Source organism: Mixophyes fleayi, chromosome 12 (genome assembly GCF_038048845.1).
Source record: "Mixophyes fleayi isolate aMixFle1 chromosome 12, aMixFle1.hap1, whole genome shotgun sequence".
Taxonomy (NCBI): Eukaryota; Metazoa; Chordata; class Amphibia; order Anura; family Limnodynastidae; genus Mixophyes; species Mixophyes fleayi.
The window spans coordinates 67,544,704-67,555,527 of NC_134413.1; positions in this window are offsets into that span (position 1 = coordinate 67,544,704).

The window sequence follows — 10,824 nt, forward strand, 5'->3', positions numbered from 1 at the left end:
AACACAGGCGAGTTGCAAGCAGGAGACTGTAGTGCACAGAGGCAGCGGATAGTAGTCAGCTGGCAGTCACGATGTTGAACACAGGCGAGTTGCAAGCAGGAGACTGTAGTGCACGGAGGCAGCGGATAGAAATCAGCAAACAGACTTGATGAGAAGCAGGTGAGTGAGGTAAAAGCTGGAGTGCACGGAGGCAGCGGATAGCAATGAGTAAACAGTCACATTGATATAAAATAACGTTGAAGTGGTGTAGAAGACTGTAGTGCACGGAGGCAGCGGATAGGAATCAGCAAACAGTCATGATGATACAGTTGATGGTAGAAGTGGTATGGAACCACAGTAGTAGAAGTGGTTTGGAAACCACAGGAATCAGCAGCACTGAATACACAAGAATACAGGAACACCTTCAGAGACTCATGAGGAATGAGACTCCAAGATCAGGCAACGTGGTAGTGACCACAGGTGCTTAATATAGGGAGGTTGCCTGATCTGCCAATTAAGTTAAAGGGGTATACACTGAAGTATAGAAAAGGGCTGCGCATGCGCAGACCCTCAGGAAGGTGGACGGCCACGGTTCCTAAATGTCCGGGAAGAGGCACTCACGGTCCGGTGAGTGACAAGGACGTTCCAAATTATCTTCAGAGGAAAGGAAACGAAGAGTAAAGAATAGACTCTGTATCTATTGTGCTGATTCCACGCATATGCTCAGCTCTTGCCCTAAGAGATCGGGAAATGCCAGGCCCTAACTAGTTCTGGAGAGGTGAAGTTAGGGTCCCTGGAGTCCTCTCCATTGTCTATGAAATCTAAAGTCTGCGCTTTTGATGTTACGATTTTCTTTGCTACCAAATCCTTTGAGTCACAGGCATTGATTGATTCCGGAGCGGCAGGAAATTTCATTTCTAAATCACTAGTGAATCAATGGTCCCTACCAGTGATCACTTTAAAAACACCCATTACTGTGACGGCTATAGATGGATCACGCCTCATCAATGGTCTCATCACCCAGAGTACGTCTCCAGTAACCCTTCAGATTGGTGTACTACACCATGAGGAAATTTCGTTTTTGATTCTTCCAGTTACGACAAGTCCGATTGTCTTAGGCCTTCCATGGCTTCAGTGTCACTCTCCCCAGATTGACTGGCGCACCCCTCAAGTTACGTCTTGGGGGTCTGAATGTCACCATCGTTGTCTCTCTCAAGTTATTCCTCTTAAAGTACAGCGATCTTCCATCTCATCTTCCTCCCCGGGACTCCCTCCTCAGTATGCTTCATTTGCCGATGTGTTTGATAAAGCTCAGTCTGAACGTCTTCCTCCTCATCGTTCTTGGGATTGTCCGATCGACCTTCTACCTGGCAAGACTCCTCCCAGGGGTCGGGTCTATCCTCTCTCGTTACCTGAAACTCAAGCCACATCTGAGTACATACAGGAGAATCTCCAGCGTGGGTTCATTCGACCTTCCACCTCTCCCGCTGGAGCTGGGTTCTTCTTCGTCAAAAAGAAGGATGGATCATTACGCCCTTGTATAGATTTTCGTGGACTCAACGCCATTACTATCAAGAATCGGTATCCCATTCCGCTGATCACTGAGCTATTTGATCGCATCAAGGGAGCTCGGATATTTACTAAGTTGGATCTTCGTGGTGCCTACAATTTAATTAGAATCCGTTCCGGTGACGAATGGAAGACCGCGTTTAACACCAGAGATGGGCATTACGAATATTTAGTAATGCCCTTCGGGCTGTGTAATGCCCCCGCTGTTTTCCAGGGTTTCATCAATGAGATCTTTCGGGACTTATTATATGTATGTGTCGTTGTCTACCTTGACGACATATTGATCTTCTCACAGGACCTGCCTTCTCATCACCAACATGTGGCAGAGGTCCTCTCCAGACTACGGAAAAACTCGTTGTTCTGTAAATTGGAAAAATGTTCATTCGAGTTACCCCAGATTCCATTCTTGGGGTATATAGTTTCCGGAGTTGGCCTGAAGATGGATCCAGACAAAGTAAATGCTGTACTACATTGGCCTCAGCCAACTACTCTTCGTGCCATCCAGCGTTTTTTAGGTTTTGCCAATTACTATAGACGCTTCATTCAAGACTTTTCATCCATTGCATCTCCCATTGTGGCCCTAACTCGGAAAGGGGCTAATACTAAGCAATGGTCATCTGAGGCTCTCCAAGCCTTTCAAATCCTCAAAGAGGCCTTCTCGTCTGCTCCCATTCTGCGACAGCCTGATGTGACACTCCCCTTCTTCCTAGAAGTAGATGCCTCTAATGTGGGCTTAGGAGCTATTCTCTCCCAACGCTCGGAGCAACAAAAATTACATCCTTGTGCCTTCTACTCTCGGGGTCTTCTGCCCGCAGAGAAAAATTATACTATCGGGGACAAGGAGTTGCTGGCCATCAAAGCTGCATTAGAGGAATGGAGATACTTGTTGGAAGGAGCTCGCCATCCGGTGACGATCTTCACGGATCATAAGAACTTGTCATATTTGCAATCTGCTCAATGCTTGAACCCTCGTCAAGCAAGATGGTCTCTTTTCTTTTCCCGTTTTGAATTAATTATAACCTTCAAACCAGCCGCTAAGAACAAGAAAGCTGACGCTCTATCTCGAGCTTTTGTGACGTCCTCTGATGTAGAAGAGGTTCCCAACCATGCTATTCTAGACCCCAAATGTATTTCTCTGGCTGCTTCATCCACCAAAATGCTACCATTTGGGAAGACCCTTGTGCCTCCTACTCTGAGGAGGAAAATCCTTTCGTGGTTCCATGCCTCTCGTTTTTCTGGACACGCCGGTGAACACAAGACCTTTGAGATTCTCTCTCGTAGTTACTGGTGGCCTTCAATGAGGAGAGACGTCAAAGAGTTTATTGCTTCCTGTGATTTATGTTCTCAGTTCAAATCCTCCCGCAGAACTCCAGCAGGGTTGCTGCGACCACTACCCATTCCGTCCAAGCCTTGGACCCATATTAGTATGGATTTCGTTACTGATTTGCCACCAAGTAAGAATCACAATACTATTTGGGTAGTGGTAGACAGATTTTCGAAGATGGCCCATTTCGTCCCTCTGTCCGGTTTACCTTCCTCGTCTACTCTGGCTGAACATTTCATTAAAGAAATCTTCCGCATCCATGGATGTCCGTCTGAGATTGTGTCGGATAGAGGAGTACAATTCGTTTCCAGATTCTGGCGGGCCCTTTGTAAAACCTTGGGCATACGATTAGCACTCTCATCGTCTTACCATCCGCAATCTAACGGACAAACGGAACGAGTCAATCAAGATCTTGAGACTTTTATTAGGATGTTCTCTTCAGCCAACCAAGACAACTGGGTAGAATTGCTCCCTTGGGCTGAATTCGCCCATAACAACATGTACCATGAGTCATCATCCAAAACTCCATTCTTTGTGGTCTACGGTCACCATCCGTCTTTTCCGGAATTTCCTGCCCTCCCGCCCACCCAAGTTCCTGCTGTGGAGACTGCTTGTCAAACCTTCAAAAATATCTGGTCTCAGGTCAAAACCTGTTTAAAGAAGACATCTAATAAATATAAGTCTTTCGCAGATAAGAAGAGGCGGGCTATTCCACCACTAAAAATTGGAGATCGTGTCTGGTTATCTACCAAAAATATTCGTTTGAAGGTTCCATCTATGAAATTAGCCCCTCGTTTTATTGGTCCATATAGGATCATTCAAGTTATCAATCCAGTATGTGTTAAACTTCTTCTTCCTAAGAATCTTCGGATTTCCAATGCCTTCCATGTGTCCTTGCTCAAACCTCTCATCATCAACCGTTTCTCGACTCCTCCCTCAGCACCGCAGCCAGTTCAAGTTCATCAGGAGGAGGATTTCGAGATTACTGAGGTATTGGATGCAAAAATTTCGCGAGGAGTCCTCCGTTTCCTCGTTCATTGGAAGGGCTTTGGTCCTGAAGAGCGTTCATGGATCAAAGCTGAAGATCTTAATGCTCCTGCCCTTCTGAAGAAGTTTTATTCCAAAAATCCGGACAAGCCCGGTTCCAGGCGTTCTGTGCCCACCTTTAAAAGGGGGGGTACTGTCACTCACCGGACTGTGAGTGCTTCTTCCCGGACATTTAGGAACCGTGGCCGTCCTCCATCCTGAGGGTCTGCGCATGCGCAGCCCTTTCCTATACTTCAGTGTATGTCCCTTTAACTCTATTGGCAGATCAGGCAACCTCCCTATATTAAGCACCTGTGGTCAACACCACGTTGCCTGATCTTGGAGTCTCATTCCCCATGAGTCTCTGAAGGTGTTCCTGTGTTTCCTCGTTTATTCAGCCCAGCTGATTCCTGTGGTTTCCAAACCACTTCTACCTCTGTGGTTTCCAAACCACTTCTACTACTGTGGTTCCCATACCACTTCTACCATCTACTGTATCATCGTGACTGTGAGCTGATTCCTATCCGCTGCCTCCGTGCACTACAGTCTTCTAACCACTTCAACTCTACCTTGTATCATTGGGACTGTTAGCTGATGCCTATCCGCTGCCTCCGTGCACTACAGTCTTTCATTCACATCCACTCACCTGTTCATGATTGTGACTGCCAGCTGATTCCTATCCGCTGCCTCCGTGCACTACAGGCTTCAACCTGCAACTCGTCTGTGTTTCATCATCGTGACTGCTAGCTGATTCCTATCCGCTGCCTCCGTGCACTACAGTCTTCAACCTGCAACCCGTCTGTGTTTCATCGTGACTGTTTAGCTGATTCCTATCCGCCGCCTCTGTGCGCTTCAGTCTTCAGTCCTTGTCAACTCTCCCGTGTTTCCTTGAGTCTGCTGCCACTATTGCTACCCGCTACTCTCCGTGATCAACTGTTCCAGTTCAACTCTGCTCTGGTGTCCCATCGTTACTGCACCTGCTGGTTGCTATTGGCTACCTCCGTGTTCCCGCAGAGACCCGCTGCTGTTACTTCTCAGTGCTACGCATCCATCTACTGCTGATCCGCTCTCCACGCCTTCCTGGGTTCCCTGCTGGTCTACCTACCTGTGCGCTGCACCTGCTAGACCACCGCTTCACCCATCCAGGGACTTTGCATCCTGCCGGCCTCCTGCCGTTCAGGTATCTCTGCACTTCTGTCTGACTGCCTTCTCCTGAACCACGGTATGCATACTTCCCATTGACTGTGCTGTGTATTGCATACCTTGCTGGACTGTGTTGGTTCTCCTCTGGAGTGTACTATCCGCTGAGTCTATTGCCATCATTGACTGTGTTATCTCATGCTGGATTACTTCAAGAGACTTTCTATATTGGCAGTGTTGTTCAGTCATTTATACATTTATATTGTGCATATTACTGTGGATCAAAGTCAAGGTGCCCGTGTATATATTGTGTTGCAGTCTCTCCCCGTGCACCTCCTCACATATATATTCAGTGGTACAACTTGCTAGTGGCAGACCACTGACCCCTGTTTCCAGTTTCACCTGCTCCAGTATCCTCTCACATAGCAGTGGTACAACTTGCTAACGCAGACCACTGACTCCCTGGATACCTCCACTTGGATTCCATTCCTTCACTCAGACAGCGGTACAACTTGCTATCCGCAGACCGCTGATCCTCATCACCTCCTCGTTTCTGTTGGACATTCCTCCTCACTATAGCAGTGGTACAACTTGCTACCGCAGACCACTGACTACCTTCACGTGTCCTTTGTCCATACAGTTCCTCGTGTATTACTACCTCCATATTGCCAGTGCTGCTAGTCATAGACTTTCCTGAGCATCTCATCATCTGCTATTTCCTGTTCCGTGATCACCCTGCTACCAGAGTACCATATTACCACCTATACTGCTCTGGTAAGCCTATCACCTGGTGATCCCTGGGTAAAGACTCCTAGTGCCCGTGACATAACCATCCTAGTCTTATATAGACCGTGGCACAGACAGTGTATTATGGTAGACCATGAAAACATTAACATATTATTTTTATAATTACGGCTACAATCATGACAACATTTGTTTGCCTTTTAATTATTATTCCATATAAATATTTTGGACGCTACTATTCCTTAAGTGAGCTCAATAAATGAAAAGAGATTGGATGTCTATGATCACCCCATAAAAATCGTCTTGCCAAACAAAATTTTACTAGTGGTTTTCAACCGATGTGTTTTTCATGTAGCACACAAATACTTGATAGCTTATTTGTACACTGAAATGTAAAGTTGATATTTGTGTGCTACATGAAAAAACAGTCAGTATTTAACTTATGTGCAAAACAGAATACTAATTTGCACCCCTTGCATTGTAACATGGTTTTGTCCAGGAGACTGAAATAAGAAGTTTCTCAAGTTAAGATCCTTAATGAATCAGGCCCTAGATCCTGAACGTGTGCAAAACACAAAATAGAATACAGAATTAGGCTGGGTACACACTACATTACATTTCTCCTGTTGCACTATCTATAATGATTTTACCAACGGCTGGAAAAAAAAAGTCCCGATCAGCAGCCAATTCATGTGTACACACTATACACGTTTTACACTATTTACCGTCAGATCTGTGCCCTTCATCTGTCATAACCGTTGGCTGAAGAGATCGTGACTCTGCACACTCCATAGAGATCTATGGACACTGCCGGTCCTGAGTGCACACACACTGCAGGATTGGAACAACATTGTTCCATCATTGAATGAGATTTTTAGTCCGGTTTAAAAATCAAATGATACAATACGATGTGCTTTGGAGCGATAATCGTTCATAGTTGGAGCAAAAACACTAATGTGATATCCGGCCGAACGGCCGTTTATCATGTGATTGGCCCGATAATCATCTGAAAACCCTGTAGTGTGTACCACCAGGCCTTACCCAACCCAGGTCAATGAATTGGAGAGAAGGGCAAACTCGAGTAAACAGGCAGAGTCAGATGCACGGTCATGTTAGTCAGGAGCTCAATATTCTGAGAACAAGAGCCTGTGGTAACCAACCTTTTCTAGCTGTAGACTTTACCTCCTGTCTTCTGAAAGTCAACCTCTTGTTGTCTTCAGAAGTAGTGATGCTATATAGGTAATGATGAAGGGGTTGCCATGGAACGTCAAAGCCTCTTGCATGAAAGTAATTTGTTTAAGAATAAGGTTTTCCAGAAAAGGATGATCTAACGCAGAAGTTGAAATGGCTTCTGTAAACGCAACAAAATGGACAGCTCCAAGTCTGGAAGGGTATACAACGAATTCATGGACAACTCCAACATTCTGGAGTTTTCTTTTGGTCCACAGCCCAACCAATAGACCAGACACTGAAGACCAGTGTGTCTTTGTCCTTCGAATTCAAGAAAATCAGCTACAATTGGGGCAATTTGACTTCAGAAAAGGCTGGGGGTAATGAGTTTCAGGAGTGAAATATGGAACAGTGGATTAACTTTTAGAGAAGCAGAGGGATTAGCCTGGCAGCTACATGGTTAGTCATTTAGCTGATGCAAAAAGAACACAAAAAATTAGCAGTTAGTTTTGTCGAAGGTCATTGAGTTGATAAATAGTAGTAGAGGGCCAGACTAGTCACCAGTGAGCCAGTGGCAGTAAGTCATTTATATGTAGGGTATCATATCAGGGTAGGACAACCCTTTGTTAATATGAAATATCAGTGTTATGTACAGTTTATGGAAACATGCAATGGTGCTAATGTATTTGGCTTTATGCCGCTTGAGAGTACCTGAAATTGCAAATGTAGAAAGGACTTAAGCCATCTCTTAGCTGGACTATGCTATGGAGTTTGCCAATATTACCAAATATTTTATATTATTGCTCCTCACCTTGCTGTTACTATCTCTAACTTTAATATTTAGCCCACCTGGCACAGAGATTACAAATTCTAATGCTGGCTCCTATAATATAACTGCTACAATTAGCCATACCTGGAAGTAATTTCCTCCTTTCATTTGTTGCCACTTTGAATTTTGTTAGGCTGTGAAAATGGATTTGTGCAGTTGATTGCTGTATCATAAAGTAATCACAACTATGACTTGAAGATGCGTCGGAAAAGTTGAGGGAGTTTTGTACCAGTACCAAGATAAGGATGTCTCCAGGCATTCTGCTAACATACTCACTGACTGCTAAGGAGATGGACAAGCACAGAGTCACACATACACAAACACACAGACATAGTACAGTCACACATACACACACAGTGTCAAACACACAGACATGTAAATTTTCACATACAGAGATAAGCACAGAGTCACACATACACAAACACACAGGGTCAAACACACAGACATGCAAACTGTCACATACACAGACTCACACAAACACACACAGGATCAAACACACAGACTCTCTTCCCTTCTTCTGCCTCCTGCATCACACACATGCCGGCCGGGTGGGAGGAAGGGATGAGGCCAGACTGCAGGTCAGAGAGTGCTGTATACACACAGCAGGGGAAGCAATCCAGGGGCCTGTCACTGCAAACGTCTGGCACCCCAGGGAGGACAGGAGTTTCTGGGAACTAGGAATCCCCCCCTGGGTGCGCCCTTGCCTTGAAGCCTTCATCACAACTATTGAACTTCTCTCCTTGAAGTTCTTGATGATCCGATAATTGGTTGATTTAGGTGCAATCTTACTAGCAGCAATATCCTTGCCTGTGAAGCCTTTTTGTGCAAAGCAATGATGACTGCACGTGTTTCCTTGCAGTTAACTATGATTAACAGATGAAGAACAATGATGTCAAGCACCACCGTCCTTTTAAAGCTTCCAGTCTGTTATTCTAACTCAATCAGCATGACAGAGTGATCTCCAGAAAACCAAGCAGTTTTTCAGAAAACCAAGCATTTGGAAACCCCCTACTTAAATTCTGCGTTTGCCACTCTGGACTTCTACCTGGCCTGATAGGCTTTTTCTTAAGATCCTTTGCCAGATGGACAATATATAGACAAAATATTAAAAAACACACAACAGAACACATATGAAGTGCACAATTTTTCTACCCTCTGCTCAAGTTTGAAATTTAAGACAGGGCTACGGGGTATTTAACGAACATGTCTATATTTTTCCCCACTATTATACCACAGGTAATACAGTACAGTAGAAGCATATCTATAGACCCAACAGCTCTGGGATATATTGTGGTCCTGGCTCCTAGTTTCACCACCGCCTCCACTTACATCTGAAAAAGCCAGGTGGGACATTTGCCCCCCAGACCAGTCCCATACTGGGCTACTTGGGCTGAGTCATTGGGCTACCTGTATTTAATAGGCTGCTAAGCCGAATGTTGCACTGGCCTAAATATGCCAGCCCGCCCCTGGATAGGAAGATGAAGCAATATTACAACATGTCAGCTTCATGCAGATGCGTAACTAGACCTTTGTGGACCCCATAGCTACATTTTGTAAAACTCCAATAAACTACCCAAGGGTAAAAAACATATATGCAGATTAGTGCATAGTTATGTGTCTTGGGGGTAAATTTATCAAGCTGCGAGTTTCCGGCGGGTTTGAAAACTTGAGATGTTGGCTATAGCAACCAATCAGATTATAGTTATCATTTATTTAGTACATTCTACAAAATGATAGCTAGATTCTGATTGGTTGCTTTAGTCAACATCTCCACTTTTTCAAACCCGCAGCTTGATACATTTACCCCTTGGTCTTTATTTCTGTTGGGAAATGTGCACTTAGTGCCAGTTACAAGGACATATAGGTTAATGTGTAATAGTAGTAGAAGAAGCACTGTCTGCAGGAGTAGTGCAGGAAATCGGCTTCATAACCAGCAGCAACATACTTTTGGGTTTTTGTTGCCTTATCTCATAGCTGGGAGAAGAGAACCACCACATAGTAATTATGGGAAGGGAGAAGCAAGTACTAGTATTTTTGCTGTAGGCCCTTTCTCTTTATCAGCTCTTCAGTACAGCTGCAATGAGGGTAGATGCCCCTCTATCTAGGAGGAGGAGGGGTATTTTGAAACAAATAAGAGCTTATAGTATCTAGTGAAATAGAAAGATGAACCAACAGTATTTCAGAATGCATTTATTTTTAAATACCCAGTATAAATAATTTGTATACATGTTTTAGGTACAGCCTGTTCACAGAAAAATGAATACAGTAACAAATTAATGCCATAGAAATCTATTTTGTGCTTTTATCCATATCTTATTATGTACATAATGACCAACAATTTAATGCATAGTTATCTAAATTCTCAAGTTATAGCATTTACAATTTGTGTCTGGAAAAGGAAACGTTGGTGGAATCCAATCTAAAGTACCTATCTCTCGATTGAGTTTTCCCTGGTTAAAAATTGCAGTTAGGTCATTCATAAATCTCGCTACATACTGATATTAAATCGCGTTTCCTACAGTAGAGGCAGATGTTGTGTGTGCTGAAGCAATTCATGAGCATGCAGGCTACCAGTTCACCATAGCTTCCAAATGTCCTAATTTAGCCGGGACAGTCCCGATTTCGGGTTTCTGTCCCACACGCCTTTATCTCGCAGGTCAGAAAATTGGAAGGTATGTCCCGTTCACTGCTGCTCTGCATACCCATGCCCTTGTTGTGCCCATCCATACTCCTATCATGGCATGGACACCATCCCATCATCCATTCAAAGACTGGCAAAGTTGGAAGGTATGAATTTACTACAAATGTTGTACCATATATCTCTAGTTCCTAGGCAACTGATAGACTGCATATTCATGAATGACTGTCTCCATTATGTGTTGGTGACAGTTCCACTACCACCTAAGCATTATGACCCCATGCCCTCCCCTAAGCCCGCTGCTCCATGCAGCTGTCTTTCCCGAGACTCTGTCTCACATGCCCGTCTGAAAACTGGGGCAGTGTGTTGCTTTGGAAGGTTGTGGGGGATGAGCGGTAGCACCAA